The sequence below is a fragment of the Lissotriton vulgaris genome, chromosome 8 (genome assembly GCF_964263255.1).
Source record: "Lissotriton vulgaris chromosome 8, aLisVul1.2, whole genome shotgun sequence".
Taxonomy (NCBI): Eukaryota; Metazoa; Chordata; class Amphibia; order Caudata; family Salamandridae; genus Lissotriton; species Lissotriton vulgaris.
The window spans coordinates 1493366838-1493386935 of NC_141696.1; positions in this window are offsets into that span (position 1 = coordinate 1493366838).

The following is a 20098-nucleotide window of genomic DNA, read 5'->3' on the forward strand; positions in this document are numbered from 1 at the left end:
AGAAAGCAGTAGGTGGTACCTCTTTGGGTGAATGTATTGTGCTTTTCAAACACTACAGCTGCGTATAGGCCCAGAAGAGTTGTCTCGAGTGACCACGTGTGTCTGTAACTTTGCCACCGCGCCGTTTGGCGCCAAGGTCCCTTGAGTGAGCTGTCCATCACAGTGGGGGAAAGGGCGGGAAGATGTTGCATAGCCTAGTGTGTGGGGTGGGGCCAAACGGGCGGGGCTTCTGTACAGTTCACATGCCTCTTGTTTATAAAGGGTCAGAGACCATCAGAGCATCAGATGAGGAGAAATCAGCCTCCTGGTCACTGGAAGTACAGGAGGATTGCGCTCGAGAAACTCGTGGATGCCTAGACCTCCATCACGGATTACAGCTAATTGTAGACTGTAGCCTCGACCTTGCTCACTAGGTTCTTGGGCTGATTATAATGTTTTACTGAAGTTTAGCTTCAACCGGGGCACGTGCTGTTTCTTTTGTATCTGTAAGTGCTTCCTGTTGAGGTTTAATTTTTGAAACAGGAGCATCGTGCCAAAATGAATCCTGCCTGCATATTTATCCACGAAGATGCCACCATGTTGTGCCATACCTCTACTCAACTGGAGTACTTTCTACTGGGTAGTCAGTAAGTGCTACCTCGTTGGGTAAATGTATGGTGCTTTTCCTACACTACAGCTGCGTAAAGGCCCAGAAGAGAAGTCTTCAGTGATCACCTGTGTCTGTGACTTTGCCACTGCGCTGATAGGCGCCTAGGTACCTCGAGTGAGCTGTCCATCACAGTGGGGGAAAGGGCGTGATAGGTTGCATAGCCTAGTCTGTGTGGGGAGGGGTTAAACTGGCGAGGCTTCTGTGCGAGTTCACATGCCTCTTGTTTATGAAGGGTCAGAGACCGATCAGCTCAGTAAATGATAAGAAAGCAGTCGGTGGTACCTCTTTGGGTGAATCTATTGTGCTTTTCCAGCACTGCAGCTGCGTAAAGGCCCAGAAGAGAAGTCTTCAGTGATCACCTGTGTCTGTGACTTTGCCACTGCGCTGATAGGCGCCTGGGTACCTCGAGTGAGCTGTCCATCACAGTGGGGGAAAGGGCGGGATAGGTTGCATAGCCTAGTCAGTGACTTTGCCACTGCGCTGATAGGCGCCGAGGTACCCCGAGTGAGCTGTCCATCACAGTGGGGGAAAGGGCGGGATAGGTTGCATAGCCTAGTCTGTGTGGGGAGGGGTTAAACTGGCGAGGCTTCTGTGCGAGTTCACATGCCTCTTGTTTATGAAGGGTCAGAGACCGATCAGCTCAGTAAATGATAAGAAAGCAGTCGGTGGTACCTCTTTGGGTGAATGTATTGTGCTTTTCCAGCACTGCAGCTGCGTAAAGGCCAGAAGAGTTGTATTCAGGGATCACCTGTGTCTTTAACGTTGCCACTGCGCCGATAGGCGCCGAGGTACCTCGAGTGAGCTGTCCATCACAGTGGGGGAAAGGGCGGGATAGGTTGCATAGCCTAGTGTGTGGGGAGGGGCCAAATTGGCGAGGCTTCTGTGTGTGTGCACTTGCCTCTTGTTTATGAAGGGTCAGAGACCGATTAGCGCAGCAAATGAGGAGAAAGCAGTCGGTGGTACCTCTTTGGGTGAATGTATTGTGCTTTTCAAACACTACAGCTGCGTATAGGCCCAGAAGAGTTGTCTCGAGTGACCACGTGTGTCTGTAACTTTGCCACCGCGCCGTTTGGCGCCAAGGTCCCTTGAGTGAGCTGTCCATCACAGTGGGGGAAAGGGCGGGAAGATATTGCATAGCCTAGTGTGTGGGGTGGGGCCAAACGGGCGGGGCTTCTGTGCAGTTCACATGCCTCTTGTTTATAAAGGGTCAGAGACCATCAGAGCATCAGATGAGGAGAAATCAGCCTCCTGGTCACTGGAAGTACAGGAGGATTGCGCTCGAGAAACTCGTGGATGCCTAGACTTCCATCATGGATTACAGCTAATTGTAGACTGTAGCCTCGACCTTGCTCACTAGGTTCTTGGGCTGATTATAATGCGTTACTGAAGTTTAGCTTCATCCGGGGCACGTGCTGTTTCTTTTGTATCTGTAAGTGCTTCCTGTTGAGGTTTAATTTTTGAAACAGGAGCATCGTGCCAAAATGAATCCTGCCTGCATATTTATCCACGAAGATGCCACCATGTTGTGCCATACCTCTACTCAACTGGAGTACTTTCTACTGGGTAGTCAGTAAGTGCTACCTCGTTGGGTAAATGTATGGTGCTTTTCCTACACTACAGCTGCGTAAAGGCCCAGAAGAGAAGTCTTCAGTGATCACCTGTGTCTGTGACTTTGCCACTGCGCTGATAGGCGCCTAGGTACCTCGAGTGAGCTGTCCATCACAGTGGGGGAAAGGGCGGGATAGGTTGCATAGCCTAGTCTGTGTGGGGAGGGGTTAAACTGGCGAGGCTTCTGTGCGAGTTCACATGCCTCTTGTTTATGAAGGGTCAGAGACCGATCAGCTCAGTAAATGATAAGAAAGCAGTCGGTGGTACCTCTTTGGGTGAATGTATTGTGCTTTTCCAGCACTGCAGCTGCGTAAAGGCCCAGAAGAGAAGTCTTCAGTGATCACCTGTGTCTGTGACTTTGCCACTGCGCTGATAGGCGCCTGGGTACCTCGAGTGAGCTGTCCATCACAGTGGGGGAAAGGGCAGAATAGGTTGCATAGCCTAGTCAGTGACTTTGCCCCGAGTGAGCTGTCCATCACAGTGGGGGAAAGGGCGGGATAGGTTGCATAGCCTAGTCTGTGTGGGGAGGGGTTAAACTGGCGAGGCTTCTGTGCGAGTTCACATGCCTCTTGTTTATGAAGGGTCAGAGACCGATCAGCTCAGTAAATGATAAGAAAGCAGTCGGTGGTACCTCTTTGGGTGAATGTATTGTGCTTTTCCAGCACTGCAGCTGCGTAAAGGCCAGAAGAGGTGTATTCAGGGATCACCTGTGTCTGTAACGTTGCCACTGCGCCGATAGGCGCCGAGGTACCTCGAGTGAGCTGTCCATCACAGTGGGGGAAAGGGCGGGATAGGTTGCATAGCCTAGTGTGTGTGGGGAGGGGCCAAATTGGCGAGGCTTCTGTGTGTGTGCACTTGCCTCTTGTTTATGAAGGGTCAGAGACCGATTAGCGCAGCAAATGAGGAGAAAGCAGTCGGTGGTACCTCTTTGGGTGAATGTATTGTGCTTTTCAAACACTACAGCTGCGTATAGGCCCAGAAGAGTTGTCTCGAGTGACCACGTGTGTCTGTAACTTTGCCACCGCGCCGTTTGGCGCCAAGGTCCCTTGAGTGAGCTGTCCATCACAGTGGGGGAAAGGGCGGGAAGATATTGCATAGCCTAGTGTGTGGGGCGGGGCCAAACGGGCGGGGCTTCTGTGCAGTTCACATGCCTCTTGTTTATAAAGGGTCAGAGACCATCAGAGCATCAGATGAGGAGAAATCAGCCTCCTGGTCACTGGAAGTACAGGAGGATTGCGCTCGAGAAACTCGTGGATGCCTAGACTTCCATCATGGATTACAGCTAATTGTAGACTGTAGCCTCGACCTTGCTCACTAGGTTCTTGGGCTGATTATAATGCGTTACTGAAGTTTAGCTTCATCCGGGGCACGTGCTGTTTCTTTTGTATCTGTAAGTGCTTCCTGTTGAGGTTTAATTTTTGAAACAGGAGCATCGTGCCAAAATGAATCCTGCCTGCATATTTATCCACGAAGATGCCACCATGTTGTGCCATACCTCTACTCAACTGGAGTACTTTCTACTGGGTAGTCAGTAAGTGCTACCTCGTTGGGTAAATGTATGGTGCTTTTCCTACACTACAGCTGCGTAAAGGCCCAGAAGAGAAGTCTTCAGTGATCACCTGTGGCTGTGACTTTGCCACTGCGCTGATAGGCGCCTAGGTACCTCGAGTGAGCTGTCCATCACAGTGGGGGAAAGGGCGGGATAGGTTGCATAGCCTAGTCAGTGACTTTGCCACTGCGCTGATCGGCGCCGAGGTACCTCGAGTGAGCTGTCCATCACAGTGGGGAAAAGGGCGGGATAGGTTGCATAGCCTAGTCTGTGTGGGGAGGGGTTAAACTGGCGAGGCTTCTGTGCGAGTTCACATGCCTCTTGTTTATGAAGGGTCAGAGACCGATCAGCGCAGTAAATGATAAGAAAGCAGTCGGTGGTACCTCTTTGGGTGAATGTATTGTGCTTTTCCAGCACTGCAGCTGCGTGAAGTCCCAGAAGAGTTGTCTTCAGTGATCACCTGTGTCTGTGACTTTGCCACTGCGCCGATATGCGCCGAGGTACCTCGAGGGAGCTGTCCATCAAAGTGGGGTACAGGACGGGATAGCTTGCATAGCCTAGTGTGTGTGGGGAGGGGCCAAACTGGCGAGGCTTCTGTGCGTGTGCACTTGCCTCTTGTTTATGAAGGGTCAGAGACCGATTAGCGCAGCAAATGAGGAGAAAGCAGTCGGTGGTACCTCTTTGGGTGAATGTATTGTGCTTTTCCAGCACTGCAGCTGCGTAAAGGCCCAGAAGAGTTGTCTCGAGTGACCACGTGTGTCTGTAACTTTGCCACCGCGCCGTTTGGCGCCAAGGTCCCTCGAGTGAGCTGTCCATCACAGTGGTGGGAAGGGCGGGATAGGTTGCATAGCCTAGTGTGTGTGGGGAGGGGTTAAACTGGCGAGGCTTCTGTGCGAGTTCACATGCCTCTTGTTTATGAAGGGTCAGAGACAGATCAGCGCAGTAAATGATAAGAAAGCAGTAGGTGGTACCTCTTTGGGTGAATGTATTGTGCTTTTCAAACACTACAGCTGCGTATAGGCCCAGAAGAGTTGTCTCGAGTGACCACGTGTGTCTGTAACTTTGCCACCGCGCCGTTTGGCGCCAAGGTCCCTTGAGTGAGCTGTCCATCACAGTGGGGGAAAGGGCGGGAAGATGTTGCATAGCCTAGTGTGTGGGGCGGGGCCAAACGGGCGGGGCTTCTGTACAGTTCACATGCCTCTTGTTTATAAAGGGTCAGAGACCATCAGAGCATCAGATGAGGAGAAATCAGCCTCCTGGTCACTGGAAGTACAGGAGGATTGCGCTCGAGAAACTCGTGGATGCCTAGACCTCCATCACGGATTACAGCTAATTGTAGACTGTAGCCTCGACCTTGCTCACTAGGTTCTTGGGCTGATTATAATGTTTTACTGAAGTTTAGCTTCAACCGGGGCACGTGCTGTTTCTTTTGTATCTGTAAGTGCTTCCTGTTGAGGTTTAATTTTTGAAACAGGAGCATCGTGCCAAAATGAATCCTGCCTGCATATTTATCCACGAAGATGCCACCATGTTGTGCCATACCTCTACTCAACTGGAGTACTTTCTACTGGGTAGTCAGTAAGTGCTACCTCGTTGGGTAAATGTATGGTGCTTTTCCTACACTACAGCTGCGTAAAGGCCCAGAAGAGAAGTCTTCAGTGATCACCTGTGTCTGTGACTTTGCCACTGCGCTGATAGGCGCCTAGGTACCTCGAGTGAGCTGTCCATCACAGTGGGGGAAAGGGCAGAATAGGTTGCATAGCCTAGTCAGTGACTTTGCCACTGCGCTGATAGGCGCCGAGGTACCCCGAGTGAGCTGTCCATCACAGTGGGGGAAAGGGCGGGATAGGTTGCATAGCCTAGTCTGTGTGGGGAGGGGTTAAACTGGCGAGGCTTCTGTGCGAGTTCACATGCCTCTTGTTTATGAAGGGTCAGAGACCGATCAGCTCAGTAAATGATAAGAAAGCAGTCGGTGGTACCTCTTTGGGTGAATGTATTGTGCTTTTCCAGCACTGCAGCTGCGTAAAGGCCAGAAGAGTTGTATTCAGGGATCACCTGTGTCTGTAACTTTGCCACCGCGCCGTTTGGCGCCGAGGTACCTCGAGTGAGCTGTCCATCACAGTGGGGGAAAGGGCGGGATAGGTTGCATAGCCTAGTGTGTGTGGGGAGGGGCCAAATTGGCGAGGCTTCTGTGTGTGTGCACTTGCCTCTTGTTTATGAAGGGTCAGAGACCGATTAGCGCAGCAAATGAGGAGAAAGCAGTCGGTGGTACCTCTTTGGGTGAATGTATTGTGCTTTTCAAACACTACAGCTGCGTATAGGCCCAGAAGAGTTGTCTCGAGTGACCACGTGTGTCTGTAACTTTGCCACCGCGCCGTTTGGCGCCAAGGTCCCTTGAGGGAGCTGTCCATCACAGTGGGGCAAAGGGCGGGAAGATATTGCATAGCCTAGTGTGTGGGGCGGGGCCAAACGGGCGGGGCTTCTGTGCAGTTCACATGCCTCTTGTTTATAAAGGGTCAGAGACCATCAGAGCATCAGATGAGGAGAAATCAGCCTCCTGGTCACTGGAAGTACAGGAGGATTGCGCTCGAGAAACTCGTGGATGCCTAGACTTCCATCATGGATTACAGCTAATTGTAGACTGTAGCCTCGACCTTGCTCACTAGGTTCTTGGGCTGATTATAATGTTTTACTGAAGTTTAGCTTCAACCGGGGCACGTGCTGTTTCTTTTGTATCTGTAAGTGCTTCCTGTTGAGGTTTAATTTTTGAAACAGGAGCATCGTGCCAAAATGAATCCTGCCTGCATATTTATCCACGAAGATGCCACCATGTTGTGCCATACCTCTACTCAACTGGAGTACTTTCTACTGGGTAGTCAGTAAGTGCTACCTCGTTGGGTAAATGTATGGTGCTTTTCCTACACTACAGCTGCGTAAAGGCCCAGAAGAGAAGTCTTCAGTGATCACCTGTGTCTGTGACTTTGCCACTGCGCTGATAGGCGCCTAGGTACCTCGAGTGAGCTGTCCATCACAGTGGGGGAAAGGGCGGGATAGGTTGCATAGCCTAGTCTGTGTGGGGAGGGGTTAAACTGGCGAGGCTTCTGTGCGAGTTCACATGCCTCTTGTTTATGAAGGGTCAGAGACCGATCAGCTCAGTAAATGATAAGAAAGCAGTCGGTGGTACCTCTTTGGGTGAATGTATTGTGCTTTTCCAGCACTGCAGCTGCGTAAAGGCCAGAAGAGTTGTATTCAGGGATCACCTGTGTCTGTAACGTTGCCACTGCGCCGATAGGCGCCGAGGTACCTCGAGTGAGCTGTCCATCACAGTGGGGGAAAGGGCGGGATAGGTTGCATAGCCTAGTGTGTGTGGGGAGGGGCCAAATTGGCGAGGCTTCTGTGTGTGTGCACTTGCCTCTTGTTTATGAAGGGTCAGAGACCGATTAGCGCAGCAAATGAGGAGAAAGCAGTCGGTGGTACCTCTTTGGGTGAATGTATTGTGCTTTTCAAACACTACAGCTGCGTATAGGCCCAGAAGAGTTGTCTCGAGTGACCACGTGTGTCTGTAACTTTGCCACCGCGCCGTTTGGCGCCAAGGTCCCTTGAGTGAGCTGTCCATCACAGTGGGGGAAAGGGCGGGAAGATATTGCATAGCCTAGTGTGTGGGGCGGGGCCAAACGGGCGGGGCTTCTGTGCAGTTCACATGCCTCTTGTTTATAAAGGGTCAGAGACCATCAGAGCATCAGATGAGGAGAAATCAGCCTCCTGGTCACTGGAAGTACAGGAGGATTGCGCTCGAGAAACTCGTGGATGCCTAGACTTCCATCATGGATTACAGCTAATTGTAGACTGTAGCCTCGACCTTGCTCACTAGGTTCTTGGGCTGATTATAATGCGTTACTGAAGTTTAGCTTCATCCAGGGCACGTGCTGTTTCTTTTGTATCTGTAAGTGCTTCCTGTTGAGGTTTAATTTTTGAAACAGGAGCATCGTGCCAAAATGAATCCTGCCTGCATATTTATCCACGAAGATGCCACCATGTTGTGCCATACCTCTACTCAACTGGAGTACTTTCTACTGGGTAGTCAGTAAGTGCTACCTCGTTGGGTAAATGTATGGTGCTTTTCCTACACTACAGCTGCGTAAAGGCCCAGAAGAGAAGTCTTCAGTGATCACCTGTGTCTGTGACTTTGCCACTGCGCTGATAGGCGCCTAGGTACCTCGAGTGTGCTGTCCATCACAGTGGGGGAAAGGGCGGGATAGGTTGCATAGCCTAGTCAGTGACTTTGCCACTGCGCTGATCGGCGCCGAGGTACCTCGAGTGAGCTGTCCATCACAGTGGGGAAAAGGGCGGGATAGGTTGCATAGCCTAGTCTGTGTGGGGAGGGGTTAAACTGGCGAGGCTTCTGTGCGAGTTCACATGCCTCTTGTTTATGAAGGGTCAGAGACCGATCAGCGCAGTAAATGATAAGAAAGCAGTCGGTGGTACCTCTTTGGGTGAATGTATTGTGCTTTTCCAGCACTGCAGCTGCGTGAAGTCCCAGAAGAGTTGTCTTCAGTGATCACCTGTGTCTGTGACTTTGCCACTGCGCCGATATGCGCCGAGGTACCTCGAGGGAGCTGTCCATCAAAGTGGGGTACAGGACGGGATAGCTTGCATAGCCTAGTGTGTGTGGGGAGGGGCCAAACTGGCGAGGCTTCTGTGCGTGTGCACTTGCCTCTTGTTTATGAAGGGTCAGAGACCGATTAGCGCAGCAAATGAGGAGAAAGCAGTCGGTGGTACCTCTTTGGGTGAATGTATTGTGCTTTTCCAGCACTGCAGCTGCGTAAAGGCCCAGAAGAGTTGTCTCGAGTGACCACGTGTGTCTGTAACTTTGCCACCGCGCCGTTTGGCGCCAAGGTCCCTCGAGTGAGCTGTCCATCACAGTGGTGGGAAGGGCGGGATAGGTTGCATAGCCTAGTGTGTGTGGGGAGGGGTTAAACTGGCGAGGCTTCTGTGCGAGTTCACATGCCTCTTGTTTATGAAGGGCCAGAGACAGATCAGCGCAGAAAATGATAAGAAAGCAGTAGGTGGTACCTCTTTGGGTGAATGTATTGTGCTTTTCAAACACTACAGCTGCGTATAGGCCCAGAAGAGTTGTCTCGAGTGACCACGTGTGTCTGTAACTTTGCCACCGCGCCGTTTGGCGCCAAGGTCCCTTGAGTGAGCTGTCCATCACAGTGGGGGAAAGGGCGGGAAGATGTTGCATAGCCTAGTGTGTGGGGCGGGGCCAAACGGGCGGGGCTTCTGTACAGTTCACATGCCTCTTGTTTATAAAGGGTCAGAGACCATCAGAGCATCAGATGAGGAGAAATCAGCCTCCTGGTCACTGGAAGTACAGGAGGATTGCGCTCGAGAAACTCGTGGATGCCTAGACCTCCATCACGGATTACAGCTAATTGTAGACTGTAGCCTCGACCTTGCTCACTAGGTTCTTGGGCTGATTATAATGTTTTACTGAAGTTTAGCTTCAACCGGGGCACGTGCTGTTTCTTTTGTATCTGTAAGTGCTTCCTGTTGAGGTTTAATTTTTGAAACAGGAGCATCGTGCCAAAATGAATCCTGCCTGCATATTTATCCACGAAGATGCCACCATGTTGTGCCATACCTCTACTCAACTGGAGTACTTTCTACTGGGTAGTCAGTAAGTGCTACCTCGTTGGGTAAATGTATGGTGCTTTTCCTACACTACAGCTGCGTAAAGGCCCAGAAGAGAAGTCTTCAGTGATCACCTGTGTCTGTGACTTTGCCACTGCGCTGATAGGCGCCTAGGTACCTCGAGTGAGCTGTCCATCACAGTGGGGGAAAGGGCGTGATAGGTTGCATAGCCTAGTCTGTGTGGGGAGGGGTTAAACTGGCGAGGCTTCTGTGCGAGTTCACATGCCTCTTGTTTATGAAGGGTCAGAGACCGATCAGCTCAGTAAATGATAAGAAAGCAGTCGGTGGTACCTCTTTGGGTGAATGTATTGTGCTTTTCCAGCACTGCAGCTGCGTAAAGGCCCAGAAGAGAAGTCTTCAGTGATCACCTGTGTCTGTGACTTTGCCACTGCGCTGATAGGCGCCTGGGTACCTCGAGTGAGCTGTCCATCACAGTGGGGGAAAGGGCAGAATAGGTTGCATAGCCTAGTCAGTGACTTTGCCACTGCGCTGATAGGCGCCGAGGTACCCCGAGTGAGCTGTCCATCACAGTGGGGGAAAGGGCGGGATAGGTTGCATAGCCTAGTCTGTGTGGGGAGGGGTTAAACTGGCGAGGCTTCTGTGCGAGTTCACATGCCTCTTGTTTATGAAGGGTCAGAGACCGATCAGCTCAGTAAATGATAAGAAAGCAGTCGGTGGTACCTCTTTGGGTGAATGTATTGTGCTTTTCCAGCACTGCAGCTGCGTAAAGGCCAGAAGAGTTGTATTCAGGGATCACCTGTGTCTGTAACGTTGCCACTGCGCCGATAGGCGCCGAGGTACCTCGAGTGAGCTGTCCATCACAGTGGGGGAAAGGGCGGGATAGGTTGCATAGCCTAGTGTGTGTGGGGAGGGGCCAAATTGGCGAGGCTTCTGTGTGTGTGCACTTGCCTCTTGTTTATGAAGGGTCAGAGACCGATTAGCGCAGCAAATGAGGAGAAAGCAGTCGGTGGTACCTCTTTGGGTGAATGTATTGTGCTTTTCAAACACTACAGCTGCGTATAGGCCCAGAAGAGTTGTCTCGAGTGACCACGTGTGTCTGTAACTTTGCCACCGCGCCGTTTGGCGCCAAGGTCCCTTGAGTGAGCTGTCCATCACAGTGGGGGAAAGGGCGGGAAGATATTGCATAGCCTAGTGTGTGGGGCGGGGCCAAACGGGCGGGGCTTCTGTGCAGTTCACATGCCTCTTGTTTATAAAGGGTCAGAGACCATCAGAGCATCAGATGAGGAGAAATCAGCCTCCTGGTCACTGGAAGTACAGGAGGATTGCGCTCGAGAAACTCGTGGATGCCTAGACTTCCATCATGGATTACAGCTAATTGTAGACTGTAGCCTCGACCTTGCTCACTAGGTTCTTGGGCTGATTATAATGCGTTACTGAAGTTTAGCTTCATCCGGGGCACGTGCTGTTTCTTTTGTATCTGTAAGTGCTTCCTGTTGAGGTTTAATTTTTGAAACAGGAGCATCGTGCCAAAATGAATCCTGCCTGCATATTTATCCACGAAGATGCCACCATGTTGTGCCATACCTCTACTCAACTGGAGTACTTTCTACTGGGTAGTCAGTAAGTGCTACCTCGTTGGGTAAATGTATGGTGCTTTTCCTACACTACAGCTGCGTAAAGGCCCAGAAGAGAAGTCTTCAGTGATCACCTGTGTCTGTGACTTTGCCACTGCGCTGATAGGCGCCTAGGTACCTCGAGTGTGCTGTCCATCACAGTGGGGGAAAGGGCGGGATAGGTTGCATAGCCTAGTCAGTGACTTTGCCACTGCGCTGATCGGCGCCGAGGTACCTCGAGTGAGCTGTCCATCACAGTGGGGAAAAGGGCGGGATAGGTTGCATAGCCTAGTCTGTGTGGGGAGGGGTTAAACTGGCGAGGCTTCTGTGCGAGTTCACATGCCTCTTGTTTATGAAGGGTCAGAGACCGATCAGCGCAGTAAATGATAAGAAAGCAGTCGGTGGTACCTCTTTGGGTGAATGTATTGTGCTTTTCCAGCACTGCAGCTGCGTGAAGTCCCAGAAGAGTTGTCTTCAGTGATCACCTGTGTCTGTGACTTTGCCACTGCGCCGATATGCGCCGAGGTACCTCGAGGGAGCTGTCCATCAAAGTGGGGTACAGGACGGGATAGCTTGCATAGCCTAGTGTGTGTGGGGAGGGGCCAAACTGGCGAGGCTTCTGTGCGTGTGCACTTGCCTCTTGTTTATGAAGGGTCAGAGACCGATTAGCGCAGCAAATGAGGAGAAAGCAGTCGGTGGTACCTCTTTGGGTGAATGTATTGTGCTTTTCCAGCACTGCAGCTGCGTAAAGGCCCAGAAGAGTTGTCTCGAGTGACCACGTGTGTCTGTAACTTTGCCACCGCGCCGTTTGGCGCCAAGGTCCCTCGAGTGAGCTGTCCATCACAGTGGTGGGAAGGGCGGGATAGGTTGCATAGCCTAGTGTGTGTGGGGAGGGGTTAAACTGGCGAGGCTTCTGTGCGAGTTCACATGCCTCTTGTTTATGAAGGGCCAGAGACAGATCAGCGCAGAAAATGATAAGAAAGCAGTAGGTGGTACCTCTTTGGGTGAATGTATTGTGCTTTTCAAACACTACAGCTGCGTATAGGCCCAGAAGAGTTGTCTCGAGTGACCACGTGTGTCTGTAACTTTGCCACCGCGCCGTTTGGCGCCAAGGTCCCTTGAGTGAGCTGTCCATCACAGTGGGGGAAAGGGCGGGAAGATGTTGCATAGCCTAGTGTGTGGGGCGGGGCCAAACGGGCGGGGCTTCTGTACAGTTCACATGCCTCTTGTTTATAAAGGGTCAGAGACCATCAGAGCATCAGATGAGGAGAAATCAGCCTCCTGGTCACTGGAAGTACAGGAGGATTGCGCTCGAGAAACTCGTGGATGCCTAGACCTCCATCACGGATTACAGCTAATTGTAGACTGTAGCCTCGACCTTGCTCACTAGGTTCTTGGGCTGATTATAATGTTTTACTGAAGTTTAGCTTCAACCGGGGCACGTGCTGTTTCTTTTGTATCTGTAAGTGCTTCCTGTTGAGGTTTAATTTTTGAAACAGGAGCATCGTGCCAAAATGAATCCTGCCTGCATATTTATCCACGAAGATGCCACCATGTTGTGCCATACCTCTACTCAACTGGAGTACTTTCTACTGGGTAGTCAGTAAGTGCTACCTCGTTGGGTAAATGTATGGTGCTTTTCCTACACTACAGCTGCGTAAAGGCCCAGAAGAGAAGTCTTCAGTGATCACCTGTGTCTGTGACTTTGCCACTGCGCTGATAGGCGCCTAGGTACCTCGAGTGAGCTGTCCATCACAGTGGGGGAAAGGGCGTGATAGGTTGCATAGCCTAGTCTGTGTGGGGAGGGGTTAAACTGGCGAGGCTTCTGTGCGAGTTCACATGCCTCTTGTTTATGAAGGGTCAGAGACCGATCAGCTCAGTAAATGATAAGAAAGCAGTCGGTGGTACCTCTTTGGGTGAATGTATTGTGCTTTTCCAGCACTGCAGCTGCGTAAAGGCCCAGAAGAGAAGTCTTCAGTGATCACCTGTGTCTGTGACTTTGCCACTGCGCTGATAGGCGCCTGGGTACCTCGAGTGAGCTGTCCATCACAGTGGGGGAAAGGGCAGAATAGGTTGCATAGCCTAGTCAGTGACTTTGCCACTGCGCTGATAGGCGCCGAGGTACCCCGAGTGAGCTGTCCATCACAGTGGGGGAAAGGGCGGGATAGGTTGCATAGCCTAGTCTGTGTGGGGAGGGGTTAAACTGGCGAGGCTTCTGTGCGAGTTCACATGCCTCTTGTTTATGAAGGGTCAGAGACCGATCAGCTCAGTAAATGATAAGAAAGCAGTCGGTGGTACCTCTTTGGGTGAATGTATTGTGCTTTTCCAGCACTGCAGCTGCGTAAAGGCCAGAAGAGTAGTATTCAGGGATCACCTGTGTCTGTAACGTTGCCACTGCGCCGATAGGCGCCGAGGTACCTCGAGTGAGCTGTCCATCACAGTGGGGGAAAGGGCGGGATAGGTTGCATAGCCTAGTGTGTGTGGGGAGGGGCCAAATTGGCGAGGCTTCTGTGTGTGTGCACTTGCCTCTTGTTTATGAAGGGTCAGAGACCGATTAGCGCAGCAAATGAGGAGAAAGCAGTCGGTGGTACCTCTTTGGGTGAATGTATTGTGCTTTTCAAACACTACAGCTGCGTATAGGCCCAGAAGAGTTGTCTCGAGTGACCACGTGTGTCTGTAACTTTGCCACCGCGCCGTTTGGCGCCAAGGTCCCTTGAGTGAGCTGTCCATCACAGTGGGGGAAAGGGCGGGAAGATATTGCATAGCCTAGTGTGTGGGGCGGGGCCAAACGGGCGGGGCTTCTGTGCAGTTCACATGCCTCTTGTTTATAAAGGGTCAGAGACCATCAGAGCATCAGATGAGGAGAAATCAGCCTCCTGGTCACTGGAAGTACAGGAGGATTGCGCTCGAGAAACTCGTGGATGCCTAGACTTCCATCATGGATTACAGCTAATTGTAGACTGTAGCCTCGACCTTGCTCACTAGGTTCTTGGGCTGATTATAATGCGTTACTGAAGTTTAGCTTCATCCGGGGCACGTGCTGTTTCTTTTGTATCTGTAAGTGCTTCCTGTTGAGGTTTAATTTTTGAAACAGGAGCATCGTGCCAAAATGAATCCTGCCTGCATATTTATCCACGAAGATGCCACCATGTTGTGCCATACCTCTACTCAACTGGAGTACTTTCTACTGGGTAGTCAGTAAGTGCTACCTCGTTGGGTAAATGTATGGTGCTTTTCCTACACTACAGCTGCGTAAAGGCCCAGAAGAGAAGTCTTCAGTGATCACCTGTGTCTGTGACTTTGCCACTGCGCTGATAGGCGCCTAGGTACCTCGAGTGTGCTGTCCATCACAGTGGGGGAAAGGGCGGGATAGGTTGCATAGCCTAGTCAGTGACTTTGCCACTGCGCTGATCGGCGCCGAGGTACCTCGAGTGAGCTGTCCATCACAGTGGGGAAAAGGGCGGGATAGGTTGCAAAGCCTAGTCTGTGTGGGGAGGGGTTAAACTGGCGAGGCTTCTGTGCGAGTTCACATGCCTCTTGTTTATGAAGGGTCAGAGACCGATCAGCGCAGTAAATGATAAGAAAGCAGTCGGTGGTACCTCTTTGGGTGAATGTATTGTGCTTTTCCAGCACTGCAGCTGCGTGAAGTCCCAGAAGAGTTGTCTTCAGTGATCACCTGTGTCTGTGACTTTGCCACTGCGCCGATATGCGCCGAGGTACCTCGAGGGAGCTGTCCATCAAAGTGGGGTACAGGACGGGATAGCTTGCATAGCCTAGTGTGTGTGGGGAGGGGCCAAACTGGCGAGGCTTCTGTGCGTGTGCACTTGCCTCTTGTTTATGAAGGGTCAGAGACCGATTAGCGCAGCAAATGAGGAGAAAGCAGTCGGTGGTACCTCTTTGGGTGAATGTATTGTGCTTTTCCAGCACTGCAGCTGCGTAAAGGCCCAGAAGAGTTGTCTCGAGTGACCACGTGTGTCTGTAACTTTGCCACCGCGCCGTTTGGCGCCAAGGTCCCTCGAGTGAGCTGTCCATCACAGTGGTGGGAAGGGCGGGATAGGTTGCATAGCCTAGTGTGTGTGGGGAGGGGTTAAACTGGCGAGGCTTCTGTGCGAGTTCACATGCCTCTTGTTTATGAAGGGTCAGAGACCGATCAGCTCAGTAAATGATAAGAAAGCAGTCGGTGGTACCTCTTTGGGTGAATGTATTGTGCTTTTCCAGCACTGCAGCTGCGTAAAGGCCCAGAAGAGAAGTCTTCAGTGATCACCTGTGTCGGTGACTTTGCCACTGCGCTGATAGGCGCCTGGGTACCTCGAGTGAGCTGTCCATCACAGTGGGGGAAAGGGCAGAATAGGTTGCATAGCCTAGTCAGTGACTTTGCCACTGCGCTGATAGGCGCCGAGGTACCCCGAGTGAGCTGTCCATCACAGTGGGGGAAAGGGCGGGATAGGTTGCATAGCCTAGTCTGTGTGGGGAGGGGTTAAACTGGCGAGGCTTCTGTGCGAGTTCACATGCCTCTTGTTTATGAAGGGTCAGAGACCGATCAGCTCAGTAAATGATAAGAAAGCAGTCGGTGGTACCTCTTTGGGTGAATGTATTGTGCTTTTCCAGCACTGCAGCTGCGTAAAGGCCAGAAGAGTTGTATTCAGGGATCACCTGTGTCTTTAACGTTGCCACTGCGCCGATAGGCGCCGAGGTACCTCGAGTGAGCTGTCCATCACAGTGGGGGAAAGGGCGGGATAGGTTGCATAGCCTAGTGTGTGGGGAGGGGCCAAATTGGCGAGGCTTCTGTGTGTGTGCACTTGCCTCTTGTTTATGAAGGGTCAGAGACCGATTAGCGCAGCAAATGAGGAGAAAGCAGTCGGTGGTACCTCTTTGGGTGAATGTATTGTGCTTTTCAAACACTACAGCTGCGTATAGGCCCAGAAGAGTTGTCTCGAGTGACCACGTGTGTCTGTAACTTTGCCACCGCGCCGTTTGGCGCCAAGGTCCCTTGAGTGAGCTGTCCATCACAGTGGGGGAAAGGGCGGGAAGATATTGCATAGCCTAGTGTGTGGGGTGGGGCCAAACGGGCGGGGCTTCTGTGCAGTTCACATGCCTCTTGTTTATAAAGGGTCAGAGACCATCAGAGCATCAGATGAGGAGAAATCAGCCTCCTGGTCACTGGAAGTACAGGAGGATTGCGCTCGAGAAACTCGTGGATGCCTAGACTTCCATCATGGATTACAGCTAATTGTAGACTGTAGCCTCGACCTTGCTCACTAGGTTCTTGGGCTGATTATAATGCGTTACTGAAGTTTAGCTTCATCCGGGGCACGTGCTGTTTCTTTTGTATCTGTAAGTGCTTCCTGTTGAGGTTTAATTTTTGAAACAGGAGCATCGTGCCAAAATGAATCCTGCCTGCATATTTATCCACGAAGATGCCACCATGTTGTGCCATACCTCTACTCAACTGGAGTACTTTCTACTGGGTAGTCAGTAAGTGCTACCTCGTTGGGTAAATGTATGGTGCTTTTCCTACACTACAGCTGCGTAAAGGCCCAGAAGAGAAGTCTTCAGTGATCACCTGTGTCTGTGACTTTGCCACTGCGCTGATAGGCGCCTAGGTACCTCGAGTGAGCTGTCCATCACAGTGGGGGAAAGGGCGGGATAGGTTGCATAGCCTAGTCTGTGTGGGGAGGGGTTAAACTGGCGAGGCTTCTGTGCGAGTTCACATGCCTCTTGTTTATGAAGGGTCAGAGACCGATCAGCTCAGTAAATGATAAGAAAGCAGTCGGTGGTACCTCTTTGGGTGAATGTATTGTGCTTTTCCAGCACTGCAGCTGCGTAAAGGCCCAGAAGAGAAGTCTTCAGTGATCACCTGTGTCTGTGACTTTGCCACTGCGCTGATAGGCGCCTGGGTACCTCGAGTGAGCTGTCCATCACAGTGGGGGAAAGGGCAGAATAGGTTGCATAGCCTAGTCAGTGACTTTGCCCCGAGTGAGCTGTCCATCACAGTGGGGGAAAGGGCGGGATAGGTTGCATAGCCTAGTCTGTGTGGGGAGGGGTTAAACTGGCGAGGCTTCTGTGCGAGTTCACATGCCTCTTGTTTATGAAGGGTCAGAGACCGATCAGCTCAGTAAATGATAAGAAAGCAGTCGGTGGTACCTCTTTGGGTGAATGTATTGTGCTTTTCCAGCACTGCAGCTGCGTAAAGGCCAGAAGAGGTGTATTCAGGGATCACCTGTGTCTGTAACGTTGCCACTGCGCCGATAGGCGCCGAGGTACCTCGAGTGAGCTGTCCATCACAGTGGGGGAAAGGGCGGGATAGGTTGCATAGCCTAGTGTGTGTGGGGAGGGGCCAAATTGGCGAGGCTTCTGTGTGTGTGCACTTGCCTCTTGTTTATGAAGGGTCAGAGACCGATTAGCGCAGCAAATGAGGAGAAAGCAGTCGGTGGTACCTCTTTGGGTGAATGTATTGTGCTTTTCAAACACTACAGCTGCGTATAGGCCCAGAAGAGTTGTCTCGAGTGACCACGTGTGTCTGTAACTTTGCCACCGCGCCGTTTGGCGCCAAGGTCCCTTGAGTGAGCTGTCCATCACAGTGGGGGAAAGGGCGGGAAGATATTGCATAGCCTAGTGTGTGGGGCGGGGCCAAACGGGCGGGGCTTCTGTGCAGTTCACATGCCTCTTGTTTATAAAGGGTCAGAGACCATCAGAGCATCAGATGAGGAGAAATCAGCCTCCTGGTCACTGGAAGTACAGGAGGATTGCGCTCGAGAAACTCGTGGATGCCTAGACTTCCATCATGGATTACAGCTAATTGTAGACTGTAGCCTCGACCTTGCTCACTAGGTTCTTGGGCTGATTATAATGCGTTACTGAAGTTTAGCTTCATCCGGGGCACGTGCTGTTTCTTTTGTATCTGTAAGTGCTTCCTGTTGAGGTTTAATTTTTGAAACAGGAGCATCGTGCCAAAATGAATCCTGCCTGCATATTTATCCACGAAGATGCCACCATGTTGTGCCATACCTCTACTCAACTGGAGTACTTTCTACTGGGTAGTCAGTAAGTGCTACCTCGTTGGGTAAATGTATGGTGCTTTTCCTACACTACAGCTGCGTAAAGGCCCAGAAGAGAAGTCTTCAGTGATCACCTGTGGCTGTGACTTTGCCACTGCGCTGATAGGCGCCTAGGTACCTCGAGTGAGCTGTCCATCACAGTGGGGGAAAGGGCGGGATAGGTTGCATAGCCTAGTCAGTGACTTTGCCACTGCGCTGATCGGCGCCGAGGTACCTCGAGTGAGCTGTCCATCACAGTGGGGAAAAGGGCGGGATAGGTTGCATAGCCTAGTCTGTGTGGGGAGGGGTTAAACTGGCGAGGCTTCTGTGCGAGTTCACATGCCTCTTGTTTATGAAGGGTCAGAGACCGATCAGCGCAGTAAATGATAAGAAAGCAGTCGGTGGTACCTCTTTGGGTGAATGTATTGTGCTTTTCCAGCACTGCAGCTGCGTGAAGTCCCAGAAGAGTTGTCTTCAGTGATCACCTGTGTCTGTGACTTTGCCACTGCGCCGATATGCGCCGAGGTACCTCGAGGGAGCTGTCCATCAAAGTGGGGTACAGGACGGGATAGCTTGCATAGCCTAGTGTGTGTGGGGAGGGGCCAAACTGGCGAGGCTTCTGTGCGTGTGCACTTGCCTCTTGTTTATGAAGGGTCAGAGACCGATTAGCGCAGCAAATGAGGAGAAAGCAGTCGGTGGTACCTCTTTGGGTGAATGTATTGTGCTTTTCCAGCACTGCAGCTGCGTAAAGGCCCAGAAGAGTTGTCTCGAGTGACCACGTGTGTCTGTAACTTTGCCACCGCGCCGTTTGGCGCCAAGGTCCCTCGAGTGAGCTGTCCATCACAGTGGTGGGAAGGGCGGGATAGGTTGCATAGCCTAGTGTGTGTGGGGAGGGGTTAAACTGGCGAGGCTTCTGTGCGAGTTCACATGCCTCTTGTTTATGAAGGGTCAGAGACAGATCAGCGCAGTAAATGATAAGAAAGCAGTAGGTGGTACCTCTTTGGGTGAATGTATTGTGCTTTTCAAACACTACAGCTGCGTATAGGCCCAGAAGAGTTGTCTCGAGTGACCACGTGTGTCTGTAACTTTGCCACCGCGCCGTTTGGCGCCAAGGTCCCTTGAGTGAGCTGTCCATCACAGTGGGGGAAAGGGCGGGAAGATGTTGCATAGCCTAGTGTGTGGGGCGGGGCCAAACGGGCGGGGCTTCTGTACAGTTCACATGCCTCTTGTTTATAAAGGGTCAGAGACCATCAGAGCATCAGATGAGGAGAAATCAGCCTCCTGGTCACTGGAAGTACAGGAGGATTGCGCTCGAGAAACTCGTGGATGCCTAGACCTCCATCACGGATTACAGCTAATTGTAGACTGTAGCCTCGACCTTGCTCACTAGGTTCTTGGGCTGATTATAATGTTTTACTGAAGTTTAGCTTCAACCGGGGCACGTGCTGTTTCTTTTGTATCTGTAAGTGCTTCCTGTTGAGGTTTAATTTTTGAAACAGGAGCATCGTGCCAAAATGAATCCTGCCTGCATATTTATCCACGAAGATGCCACCATGTTGTGCCATACCTCTACTCAACTGGAGTACTTTCTACTGGGTAGTCAGTAAGTGCTACCTCGTTGGGTAAATGTATGGTGCTTTTCCTACACTACAGCTGCGTAAAGGCCCAGAAGAGAAGTCTTCAGTGATCACCTGTGTCTGTGACTTTGCCACTGCGCTGATAGGCGCCTAGGTACCTCGAGTGAGCTGTCCATCACAGTGGGGGAAAGGGCAGAATAGGTTGCATAGCCTAGTCAGTGACTTTGCCACTGCGCTGATAGGCGCCGAGGTACCCCGAGTGAGCTGTCCATCACAGTGGGGGAAAGGGCGGGATAGGTTGCATAGCCTAGTCTGTGTGGGGAGGGGTTAAACTGGCGAGGCTTCTGTGCGAGTTCACATGCCTCTTGTTTATGAAGGGTCAGAGACCGATCAGCTCAGTAAATGATAAG